Source organism: Arachis hypogaea, chromosome 4, assembly GCF_003086295.3.
Source record: "Arachis hypogaea cultivar Tifrunner chromosome 4, arahy.Tifrunner.gnm2.J5K5, whole genome shotgun sequence".
In the NCBI taxonomy this organism is placed as follows: Eukaryota; Viridiplantae; Streptophyta; class Magnoliopsida; order Fabales; family Fabaceae; genus Arachis; species Arachis hypogaea.
In genome coordinates this window covers 57,852,357-57,865,125 of record NC_092039.1, presented here as the reverse complement: position 1 = coordinate 57,865,125, position 12,769 = coordinate 57,852,357, and the positions used below count along the sequence as shown (strand labels likewise).

The window sequence follows — 12,769 nt, the reverse complement described above, 5'->3', positions numbered from 1 at the left end:
TTTTGTACGAAAGGATTCTCTGTTGGTTTAGAAGCTATACTTACAACACGATTATATTTGTGAATTTCTTTACCGATAGAAAATCCGACCATCAATCACATAAATTATTTTGTGGTTCTGGACAATATCTCATGTGATTTGCTTGATCATTTATCATTTCTTGGTGATACTTCCAGCCACCATTAGAATAATGACTTGCATCATTTTGTGGTGGAGGGAAATATCCCATATGATTCTCTTGCTCATCTTGTGTCTCTGAAGCAAATCTCCATAGATTGGAGTGCTCAGAATTTGTATTTTCTTGGTGATATTTCCAGCCACCATTAGAGATTGGTGATGACTGGTAATATCCCATAAAATTTGTTTGATCATAAAATGAGTTGAACTCCATTTGAATTTTGTAAAACACAACATCAATGAAAATTGAAATTCATATCTCAGAGAAGAATTTCTTAGTGAGGCAATAACTCAAATACCTTGGTGTCAGTTTAAAACAGAAAACAAAAACAAAGAAAATGCTTAATCTAGACTTCTCACCACTTAATCATTGTTGATCTAAATCAATCCCCGACAACGGTGCCAAAAACATGATGAATGAAAATTAGATTTCCACACAAACTCATCGGCAAGTGTACCAGGTCGCATCAAGTAGTAATAACTCACAAGAGAGAGGTCGATCCCACACGGATTGATGGATCAAGCAACTTTAGTGGGTGATTAGTCTAATCAAGCTAACAATACTGAGTGATAATTGATGCAGCAGAAAGTAAATGACAGTGAATTAAAAGTGCAGAAGAAGTAAAGTGGACAGAAGCTTAAATTGGCAGAAGCTTAAAGAGCAAGAAAAGTAAATTGCATCAAAGGTAAAGGGATTTGGGAGCAAGAAAATTAAAGAAGTATTAAATCAAAACTCAAGACAATTGCAAGAATTGTAAATTGCACGAAATGTAAAGGGGGGCTGGGTGCTGGAAAGTTAAATGAAAGCAGTAAATCAGTAACTTAGAGCAATTGTAGAAAATGTAAATTTGCAGGAAATATAAATCAAGCTCACTGATGACAAGTCATCATATACCCATTTTTCAAGCTAATTTCACTTGTTTTGTTAGCATTTATGCACTTTCTTGCATCCTAAGTAAGTGATTTGGAGTGAAAATGCATAACTTCTCTAAATCAAGCAACCACCATGAAATTAATGTTAAATCATGAGGTTTAAGCTAATTTTAATTGAATTTTAATTGATTTATAAGCCTCTTGAATTTAGTGATACTTGGAGTGGTTGTTTTGGTTTATTATAGGTGAAGAAAAGAAAAGAAAAGGAAAAGCGTGGCCTAAGAAGTGTAGCCTAAGGAAAGGAAAGTGTGGTCAAAGCAAGAGGAAGTGTGCCGCATGCAAAGGGGGAGGCAAACATTGCCCTCCACAAGGGCACACTGCCCTCTAGGAGGGCAACATAAGGGAACCAAACAAGGAAGGCAACTCTGCCCTGCCCACTACAAGGGCAGAGCACAAAAGTGTGCCTTGGAACCAAGAAGAAGAGAACCTTGCCCTGCCCTCCACAAGGGCAGTATCGGGCTCACCAAGGAAGAAAATCAAAGGAAAAATGTCACCCATGCATGCCACAAGAATCGAACACGGACCAAGGAAGAAGCAAGGAACTAAGGTTGAGTGCCGTGCCAAGAAACCAAGGAAATTAATTGAGCGTGTGTTCCAGCCGTGTTTCGAACACGGGACATCATTTTGGAAACACTGCCCTGCCCTCCGCGAGGGCAGGGCAGCATTTTGATGGTGCACGGACCTGGCGCACCAAGGATCAAAATCTGGCGCACCAAGCTCATTCCTGGCAGCACCAGCACGCACCAAGCTCGATCCTGGCAGCACCAAATTTTCCTGCCCTGCCCTCCGCGAGGGCAGGGCAGCATTCTGTGCATCACAGCTCGATCCTGGCGCATCATAGCTCGATCCTGGCAGCACCAAGCACGCACCGTGGCACATTCTGGCGCACCAATTTTTCCTGCCCTGCCCTCGGCGCGGGCAGGGCAGAGTTTTGTGCACCAGGCCGCACCAAAACTGCACCAGGCCGTACCAAAGCTGCACCAACATGCACCAAATCCTGCCCTGCCCTCCACAAGGGCAGGGCAGCCTCCTGGGAGCAACTTCTCATGGGCCGAAAATTCAAATTAAAACCCCATTTTAATTCATTTCTTCACCAAATCAAAAGCCCATCCAAATCCCAAAATCCAAGAATAGAAAGTGTATAAATAGGAGCTAGTTTGATGTAATTAGGAACTTTTTTTTTTGACTTATCTTTGGCTTAGCTTGGAATTTGGCATTTTCCTTGAGCTTTGAATTTCTTACAATTTTTCTTGAGAGACTTGACCGAGAGCTCAGAGGATTAAGGGAGAATTGACTGATCTCCTTCCTCATTCTTACTCGGGCAATTCTACTCTTCTGTTTCTGAGTTTTGGGTGTGCGAAATTGAGGAAATTCTGTCTCAATTCCCATCTAAAATCTCTTTAAATCCTTTTATGCACAATTGAATTTAATTTCTGTTCTTCTACTGCTTCTTCTTTAATTTTCTGTCAATTGCTTTGATAACTCGGATCTGGGAAGGAAATTGGGTTTTAGGCTCTGCTACCTAAGCTCTTGAGTCCTGAGATCACAATTTACTTGGGTTCTTCTGTGAACCTTGCTGCATTTTACTTTAATTTTCTGTTTAAGCTTTCATTGCTTCCAATTCAATTCCTGCTATATTAACTGTGGCAATTCAATTTCTCTTTGTTTATATTCTGCAATCCCAGTCCTCACACCCCTTTTATTTTCAAGCCATTTATCTTTCTTTCCATTTAAGTTACTGCAATTTACATTTCTTGCACTTTAAGTTTCAGTTATTTACTTTCTTGTTCTTTAAGATTCAGTCTATTTCACTTTCCTGTTCTTTAATTTACTGCAATTTCCCTTCTCCCTTTACATTTCAAGCAATTTATCTTCTGTTAAATACAACCCACTCAACCAAAACTTGATTCGCTTGACTAAATCACCCACTAAACTAAAATTGCTCAATCCTTCAATCCCTGTGGGATCGACCTCACTCATGTGAGTTATTATTACTTGATGCGACCCGGTACACTTGCCGGTGAGTTTTGTGTTGGATCGTTTTCCACACATCACTCACAGCAAACATCAAATTTAAAATGCAGAGGAACAAGAAGATTTAAATTGCATGAAAGTAAATTGGAAGCAATGGGAATAGAAATCAATAAGAACAGAAGATTTAAAATCAAGCTCAATGTAAATTGAATTGTGAAATTGCAGAAAGTAAAACTTGCATAGGAAGGAAAAATGAAACAGAAAAGAAAAGAAAACCCATATCTCACTTCCAATTCTCTAATTCACAAAGAAAAATTTTAATAAAGAGCTTTCTATTCTACTACTACTCCTATTGCTCTCTATTAGAGCCAACCTCCTTTCTAAAATGGAACAGATGCCTTTTTATAGGCTTTTACAAAAAATGAAAAGAAATTGAAATTAAAAACAAATTACAAAATGAAATTCCTAATCTAACTATTTCTTGTGCCTTTGAGTTATGTTGATGGGCTTTGCTTGCTTTGGATTTGAGGAAGAGTGGATCTGGATTGCTTGGTTCAAGTGACATGGATCAGGGTGCATTTGGTTGAAATTTGGTTGGAGGCATGCTCCAGTGGGGCACTTCATTTGGTTAGTGATTTGAGCGCTCACTAGCTTTGCATGCTTCCCTTGTGTGCTTGCAATTTGGCTTGTAGTGTTACATTAGTGAATGTAGCGTTCACTCACCCAACGCTGCCTCTTGGTCCTTTGGTTGAACGCTACATTGGTTTGGTTGAGCACTCCTTAGTGTATAGCCAGCACAAGCTTCCTCCCCAAGCTTGAAATCATGAAAAAAGTTAAAAGAAGTAACGTAGTGCTACACATGATACTTTGGTTCCCCTCTTCGATCCTTGGTTGCTTCATTTTGTGAGCACTATGCTTGATTTTTGGGCTTTAAAGATGCCTTTCACTTGTGCTTTAATTTCATGCCAAATATGGATTGCTATATATCGTTGGAAAGCTCTCTATGTCAGCTTTCCAACGCAAATAAAAGCGCATCAATCGGACATCTGTAGCTTAGGTTATGGTCCTTTGAAGAAGGCATGGTCGTGCTATTTGGAGGCTCTGGCACTGTGTAGTGCTCACTAAGAAAATGTAGCGCTCATAGAAGGAGCGTTGCGTTCACTAAAAAAATATAGCGCTATGGGCGCTGTTTGGAGGCCAAACTTAGCGCCAGCTTCTGAGGCCCATCCTTGAGATTCACCTCATAGTATTATATATGGTTGGAAAGCTCTGGATGTCTAATTTCCAATGCAATTGAGAGCGCATTCCAAGCTCTACAGCTCAAGTTATCCTCCTTGGAAAGTGAAGAGGTCAGCTGGCCTTACTGCAGGTTGATACCATGTTCATCTATGCACTTTTGGGGCAAGTTTTCTCCTTCAGATTTAGTGTCCACCATGCAGTGTCATATATGCTTAGAAAGCTCTAGATGTCTACTTTTCAATGATACTAAAATTACCGCATTTGAAGTTTTGTAGCTCAAGTTATCTTTGTTGAAATGTGAAGATGTTAGGGTTGCAAATCCTCTTTGCTTAACTCATAAGCCTCTTTGAGTTTGTTTCCAACTCTTTTGCCACCATGGGAGTATGATTCTTCTTTTTAGTGCTTTTATTGCTTCTACTTCTATTATTTACTACAAAGTTTAGAAAATCAAAAGATCAACAAAATATACAATTTAGGCACAAAAGCATTCAACATTTAAGCACTAATCATCAATTTCTTATATGGAAAAGCATAGAAAAACATGACATGATAACTTGTCATCAGTTATATGATCATCATGCTTAGAAGGCCCTTTTAGAGTGCATTTAGGCACACCAAACTTAGGAATCAGACATATGCTTTTAGAAATGATATATGCAATCATCAAATCTACCCATGAAAGCTCAAATTCATGCTAGAAGAACCATTAATTACTGATATTGAAAAAAAAGCAAGAATATTAAATCATGTGCTGCCTCCCATGGAGCGCTCTTTTAGTGTCTGATGAGCGGATAATTTATACGCTTTTTGGCATTGTTTTTAGTATGTTTTAGTTAGTTTTTATTATATTTTTATTAGTTTTTTATTTAAAATTCACTTTTCTGGACTTTACTATGAGTTTGTGTGTTTTTATGTGATTTCAGGTATTTTCTGACTGAAATTAAGGGACCTGAGCAAAAATCTGATCCAGAGGCTGAAAAGGACTGCAGATGCTATTGGATTCTGACCTCCTTGCACTCGAAGTGTATTTTCTAGAGCTACAGAAGCCCAATTGGCACGCTCTTAATTGCTTTGAAAAGTAGACATCCTGGGCTTTCCAGCAATATATAATAGTCCATACTTTGCCTGAGATTTGATAGCCCAAACAGGCATTTCAAGTTAGCTCAAGAATTCTGGCGTTTAACGCCGGAACTGGCACAAAAGTGGGAGTTAAACGCCCAAACTGGCACAAAAGCTGGCATTTAACTCCAAGAAAAGTCTCTACACATGAAAGCTTCAATGCTCAGCCCAAGCACACACCAAGTGGGCCCGAAAGTGAATTTTTATGTCATTTACTCATTTCTATAAATAAGACCTTTTGCTATTGTATTCTCATCTTGGTTCTTCTGGTTCCCTCTCTGGGGCCGAAGCCAATGATCACCATTATCACTTATATATTTTCAATGGTGGATTTTCTACACACCATAGATTAAGGTGTGGAGCTCTGCTGTACCTCGAGTATTAATGAAATTACTATTGTTCTTCTATTCAATCCAGCTTATTCTTGTTCTAAGATATCACTTGTTCCTCAACTTGATGAATGTGATGATCTGTGACACTCATCATCATTCTCACCTATGAACGTGTGCCTGACAACCACCTCCGTTCTACCTTAGATTGAGTGGATATCTCTTGGATTCCTTAATCAGAATCTTCGTGGCATAAGCTAGAATCCATTGGCGGCCATTCTTGAGAATCCGGAAGGTCTAAACCTTGTCTGTGGTATTCTGAGTAGGATTCAAGGATTGAATGAATGTGACAAGCTTCAAACTCGCGATTGTGGGGCGTTAGTAACAGACGCAGAAGAATCACTGGATTCTATTCCAACATGATCGAGAACCGACAGATGAATAGCCGTGCTTTGACAGAGCGCATTGAACATTTTCACTGAGAGGACGGGACTGTAGCCATTGACAACGGTGATGCCCAACATACAGCTTGCCATGGAAAGGAGTAAGAAGGATTGGATGAAGACAGTAGGAAAGCAAAGAGACGGAAGGGACAAAGCATCTCCATACGCTTATCTGAAATTCTCACCAATGAATTACATAAGTATCTCTATCTTTATTTTATGTTTTATTCATCTTTTAATTATCAATCCTCCATAACCATTTGAATCTGCCTGATTGAGATTTACAAGATGACCATAGCTTGCTTCATACCAACAATCTCCGTGGGATCGACCCTTACTCGCGTAAGGTTTATTACTTGGACGACCCAGTGCACTTGCTGGATAGTTGTGCGAAGTTGTGATAAAGAGTTGAGATTGCAATTGAGCGTACCATGTTGATGGCGCCATTGATGATCACAATTTCGTGCACCAGGTTTTTGGCGCCGTTGCCGGGGATTGTTCGAGTTTGGACAACTGACGGTTCATCTTGTTGCTTAGATTAGGTAATTTTATTTTATTTTGTTCTTCAGAATTCTTAAAAATGAATTCTAGTGTTTCAGATGATGTTTTCATCATCACCAAAGCTGATTGATTTTCGTCAATTTAGCTATTGAATGTAATGTCCTGCTAAAGCTTGGCTAGCCATGTCTAATCTTTTTAGACTAAAGCTTTAGACTAACATTGCATGATTCCTGGAAATTCTTATTAAGAATTTTGATATCCTTATTTTCTTTTCCACTCAATTTTTGAAAAATCCAAAAAAAATTATAAAATATTAAAATCAAAAATATTTTTATGTTTCTTGTTTGAGTCTAGTGTCTAATTTTAAGTTGGTGTCAATTGCATGTTTCTGTTCTTCTTGCATTTTTCGAATTCATTCATGTGTCTTCATTGATCTTCAAGTTGCTCTTGATGATTTCTTTGCTCTGATCTTTAAATTCTCTTGTCTTGAGTGTTTTGTTATTTCTCATATGCATTCTCAACTTGTTAGTGTCAATAGTATACAAACTTCTAAGTTTGGTGTCTTGCATGCATTGTTTATTTGATTTTAGTTGCATTTTTATTATTCCTCATCATTAAAAATTCAAAAAAAATTCTTAATTTGTGTCTTTTCAAGTCAATAATACAGAGAATTGAAGATTCAAAACATGCAGCAGAGGAATTACACAGAAAAAGCTGGGCGTTCAAAACGCCCAGTGAAGAAGGAAAACTGGCGTTTAAACGCCAGCCAGGGTACCTGGTGATGACAAGTCATCGTATACCTATTTTTCAATAGTTTTTCATACATGAAATTGATGATTAGTGCTTAAATATTGCATTCTTTTGTGCTTAATTAGAATATTTCCTTGATCTTTTAAATTTATAAATCTTGTAGGAAATAAGAAGAAAAAGAAGCAAAGAAGCACAAAATAAGCTAAAAAGGAGAAAAAAAGAGCTTTGGGGCACACTTTGAAGTTGAAGCACACTTTGGAGCCTTAGGCCACGCTTTTAAAAGCGTGGCCCATGACCAAGTCAAAGAAGGAAGCAACCAGCACGCACATTGCTCTGCCCTTGCCAAGAGCAGGGCAATATCATGATGAAACAAAGTCAGGTTGGAAGCAAATTTTTGCTAAGTTAAAATCTGGGCACTCACAGCATGACCATGCCTACTGATAAACCCATATTTCATGAGTTCTTTTGTGCTTAATTTGAGTGATTTATTCAATCCTTCACCTACTTATTCACATTAATTGCATGATTTTACTTTCCCTTCCTTATTATGTCATATTGTGAAAAACATGTTTCCTAAGCTTTAAAATTAATTGTTTTAATTACCTTTATTTCCATTCGATGCCATGATTAGTGTGTTGAGTAGTCTCAGGTTTTCTAAGGCTGAATGACTTAAAGGATGAAAAAGGAAACATACAAAAATGGAAGGAGAAGGCAAAATGGAGCTTTAAGGAAACTGGTATCCACGCGATCGCATGGACGACGCGATCGCGTGCCAGAAGTGAAGAAGCAGCGACGCGGCCGCATGACTCACGCGACCGCGCGCCTCAAGTAGAACACCCACGACGCGGACACGTGACCGACGCGACCACATGGCAAGGAAAAGCTCCAGACGACGCGACCGTGTGACCCACGCGGACGCGTGACAGAGGCCACGTATCAGAATTCATAGAATACGCCCCCAGCGATTTCTGAAGCCCTTTTTGGCCTAGATCCAAGCTCAGACAGCAGAGATTAGAGGTTATAAAGTGGAGGAATGCATCCATTCAGGGAGAGCTCGCCAATTTCTAGTTTTCATGATTTAGATTTAGTTTAGAGAGAGATTCTCTCTCTCTCTCTTTAGGATTTAGGATTTCTTCTTGTTTTGAGAGTAACTTTGGATCCAGGTTTAATGTTCTTTTATTTTCAGTTTACTTTTATTTATTTATTTGATTTTAATATTTGAATTGATTTATGAATTATTCCATGTTACAGATCTCTATTTTGAATTAATGATATTTGAAGTATTTTCAGTTAAGATTGTTCTCTTTGATTTAAGTTACTATTGCCTTCCATCTAAGGTCACCTCTATTATTCTAGCAATTTTACTTTTTCCCCTTTTGGTTTTGGTTAAGAAATCAGTAACTCAACAGTTATTAAACTCAACATATTTGATAATCGTTATCTTGCTAATTGAGCTGAACTTAAGTAATCCCAACCTTTTCTTAGAAAATAAATAGGATTCAAAGTTCAATTTAATTAGTCCCTTGACTTTCCTTTGCTTTAGTAAAGGTTGACCAAGTGGAGTTTAGATTCAAATTTCCTTATAGTTGAGAGAGATAACTACGTTGGACCTCCAATTTCTCATACCTTGCCCAAAAGTTTGCTTTACAGTATTTTATTCATTTTTAATTGCCATTTAAATTATTTGTCATATAACATATTCCCACCTTACTTCCAAAACCCCAATTTACAAACTCATAACCAATAATAAGAACATACCTTCCTCGTAGTTCCTTGAGAAGACGACCCGAGGTTTAATACTTGGTTATCAATTTTAAAAGGGGTTTGTTACTTGTGACAACCAAAACGTTTGTACGAAGGGATTTCTATCGGTTTAGAGACTATATCTACAACGCGGCTGTTTTTATGAAATTCTTCACTGGCAAAAATCCTAACGTCACCTACTTCAAAGGGCTATAACTTGAGCTACAGACGTCCAATTGATGTGCTTTCAGTTGCGTTGGAAAGCTGACATTTAGAGATTTCCAATGATATATAGCAATTCATATTTAGCGTACAATTGAGGCATGAGTGAAAGGCATCTTTAAAGGCAAAAAATAAGCGAAAATAAACCAAAGTGCTTCCACCAAGGCTCAAAGAGGGAGACACAAGGAAACCAAGGTAGTCTGCTCTCAAGGAGAGCAGAGTGCTCTCTTGGGGAGCAATGTCATGCTCTCTTCATGAAAATTCAAGGAAAAATTGTAGCAACTTCCTCCACCAAGTTTCGAACCAAGGATCTCTAGGAAGCCAAGCCTTATGCGTGAATTAAGTGCCAAGAAGAAAAAGCCAAGCAATGCACTCCATGGGATTCGAACTTGGCACTCCCCTTGGAAGCTCCATTACGCTACTCACAAGGAGAGCAGAGCACACTCCTTGGCGCACACAAGCATGAGCATGACACGGCCAGGGCGCGCATGATTGACGCGGGCAGGGAGGCAAGGCACGCACCATGACACTGCTGCTCCGCTCTCCACAAGGGCAGGGCAATCCCCTGGTGCCTCTCCAAGCCTTGGCACGCAAATTGGATACCCACACAAAGCTTCACTGCTCTGCTCTCCACATGAGCAGAGCAGCCTCCTGGGAGCAACATGGGCCAAACTTCAACTAAAATTCCATTTAAATTCAATTCCTCTCCAAATTGAATCAAGGCCAACCAAACCCATTTCTCCTCAATTCCAAAGCAAGCAAAGCCCACATCATCACTCAAAGGCACATGGATCAATTAGATTAGGATTTTCATTTTAATTGTAATTTGTTTTAATTTCATTTTCATTTTTCACTTTGTAAATCCTATATAAAGGCATCAATTCCATCTCATTAAAGGAAGGGAGGCTAGCTCCACTAGGGAGCATTAGGAGTAGAGAGCTCTCTCCTTTAATTTTCATTTCTGTTTTGAATCTTGGATTGAGAATTGAAGGAATTCTATTTCATTCTTGATCTAAGATTGCTCTTTGTTGATTTTCTGCATAATTCAGTGAATTGAGTTTTGGATCCACGTTTTTCTCTACTGCCTTCATCTTTCTTTCTTCTTCAATCTGTTTGCTATTGAATCAAGGAAGGGCTTGAGATCTAGACTTATTTTCTAGTCTTTTTGATTCCCTGAGATCTTCATTTGTCTCTTTAAATTTTACAATTGAGCTTAATTACATTCTGTGTTGCTTCTTCAAGCAATTTTCCATTTCTGTTTAAATCTGCTGCACTTATTTCATCTTTTACTCCTCTGCTTGATTGCTCTTTACATTTTCTTGTTGAATTTTAAATTCCCTGCACCCAATCCCCTTTACATTTAATGCAATTTACATTTCGTGCAATTTAAGTTTCAGCTATTTTACTTTCTTGCACTTTGAGTTTTATGCAATTTTACTTTCTGCAACTTTAAATTTCCTGTCATTTACAATTCTGTTGGCTACATTTCATCCAATATCCCTTCAATGTTAGCTTGACTAAACTAATCACCCACTAAAGTTGTTTGATCCATCAATCCATGTGGGATCGACCTCACTCTAAGTGAGTTATTACTACTTGATGCGACCCGGTATACTTGCCGGTTAGATCTATGTGTTTGGAAATTTCTTTTTCCACAAAAACACCCATCACCTGGCTGGGCGTTTAACGCCCAAAAAGGTAGCATTTTGGGCGTTAAATGCAAGAATGGATACCATTCTGGGCGTTTAACGCCAGGATGGCACAAGAGGGAAGATTTTGTTTTTAATTCAAATTTTTTTCAAGTTTTCATAATTTTTCAAAATCAAATCTTTTTCAAATCATATCTTTTCAATCATATATTTTCAAAATCAATTTCTTTCATTTTTCAAAAATACTTGCTAACAATTAATGATTTGATTCAACATTTCAAGTATGTTGCCTTTTCTGTTGAGAAAGGTTTAATGTCTGAATCATATCTTTTAAATTTCTTGTTAGCCAAGTCATTAATATTAAAAATAAAATCTTTTTAAATTATTTTTCAATCATATCTTTTTAATCACATCTTTTTCAAAATAGTTTTCACTCATATCTTTTTGATTTCTAATTTCAAAATCTTTTTCAAAATCACTTTATTTCTTTCCTAACTTTTTGTTTCCCAACTTTAATTTTCGAAAATCATTCATCAAATTTTCAAAATTTCTTTTAATCATTTTAAAATCTTTTATTTTAATTTCAAAAATTCTTCCCCACTTCTCACATCCTTCTATTTATGGACTAACACTCCTCCTCAATGCACAATTCGAACTTTATCCCTCTTGATAAGTTCGAATTCTTCTTCTTCTACCTCCTCCTTCTATTCTTCTTTTCCTCTGACATCTCAAGGAATCTCTATACTATGACATAGAAGATTCCATATTTTCTTATTCTCTTCTCTTTCATATGAGCAGGAGCAAAGACAAAAGCATTCTTGTTGAGGCTGACCCTGAACCTGAAAGGACCTTGAAGTGAAAGCTAAGAGAAGCTAAAGCAATACTCTCTGTAGAGGACCTAACAGAAATCTTCAAACAAGAAGAAGACATGGCAGCCGAAAACAACAACAATGCCAACAATGTAAGGAAGGTGCTGGGTGACGTTACTGCACCTACTCCCGACTTCTATGGGAGAAGCATCTCTATCCCTACCATTGGAGCAAACAACTTTGAGCTTAAGCCTCAATTAGTTTCTCTAATGCAACAAAATTGCAAGTTCCATGGACTTCCATTGGAAGATCCTCATCAGTTTTTAGCTGAATTCTTGCAAATCTGTGACACTGTCAAGACCAGTGGGGTTGACCCTGAGGTCTATAGACTTATGCTATTCCCTTTTGCTGTAAGGGATAGAGCTAGGATATGGTTGGACTCACAACCTAAAGAAAGCCTGAATTCTTGGGAAAAGCTAGTCAATGCCTTCTTGGCAAAGTTCTTTCCACCTCAAAAATTGAGTAAGCTTAGAGTGGAAGTCTAAACCTTCAGACAGAAGGAAGGTGAATCCCTCTATGAAGCTTGGGAAAGATACAAACAATTGATCAGAAAGTGTCCTTTTGACATGCTTTCTAAAAGGAGCATCATAGGTATCTTCTATGATGGTCTGTCTGAACTGTCCAAGATGTCATTGGATAGCTCTGCTGGAGGATCTCTTCATCTGAAGAAGACGCCTGCAGAAGCTCAAGAACTCATTGAAATGGTTGCAAATAACCAATTTATGTACACTTCTGAAAGGAATCCTGTGAATAATGGGACGAATCAGAAGAAAGGAGTTCTTGATATTGATACTCTGAATGCCATATTAGCTCAGAACAAA

General features: G+C 38.1%; 1 non-coding gene across 1 annotated transcript; it reads right to left on the bottom strand.

Annotated features, from left to right (window-relative positions):
- Positions 1-12,412: 12,412 nt before the first annotated feature.
- LOC112798829 (small nucleolar RNA R71) lies at positions 12,413-12,520 on the bottom strand. The gene has a single exon (XR_003200426.1). It is a non-coding gene; the product is annotated as a small nucleolar RNA R71 (small nucleolar RNA).
- Between the last annotated feature and the right edge of the window lie 249 nt (positions 12,521-12,769).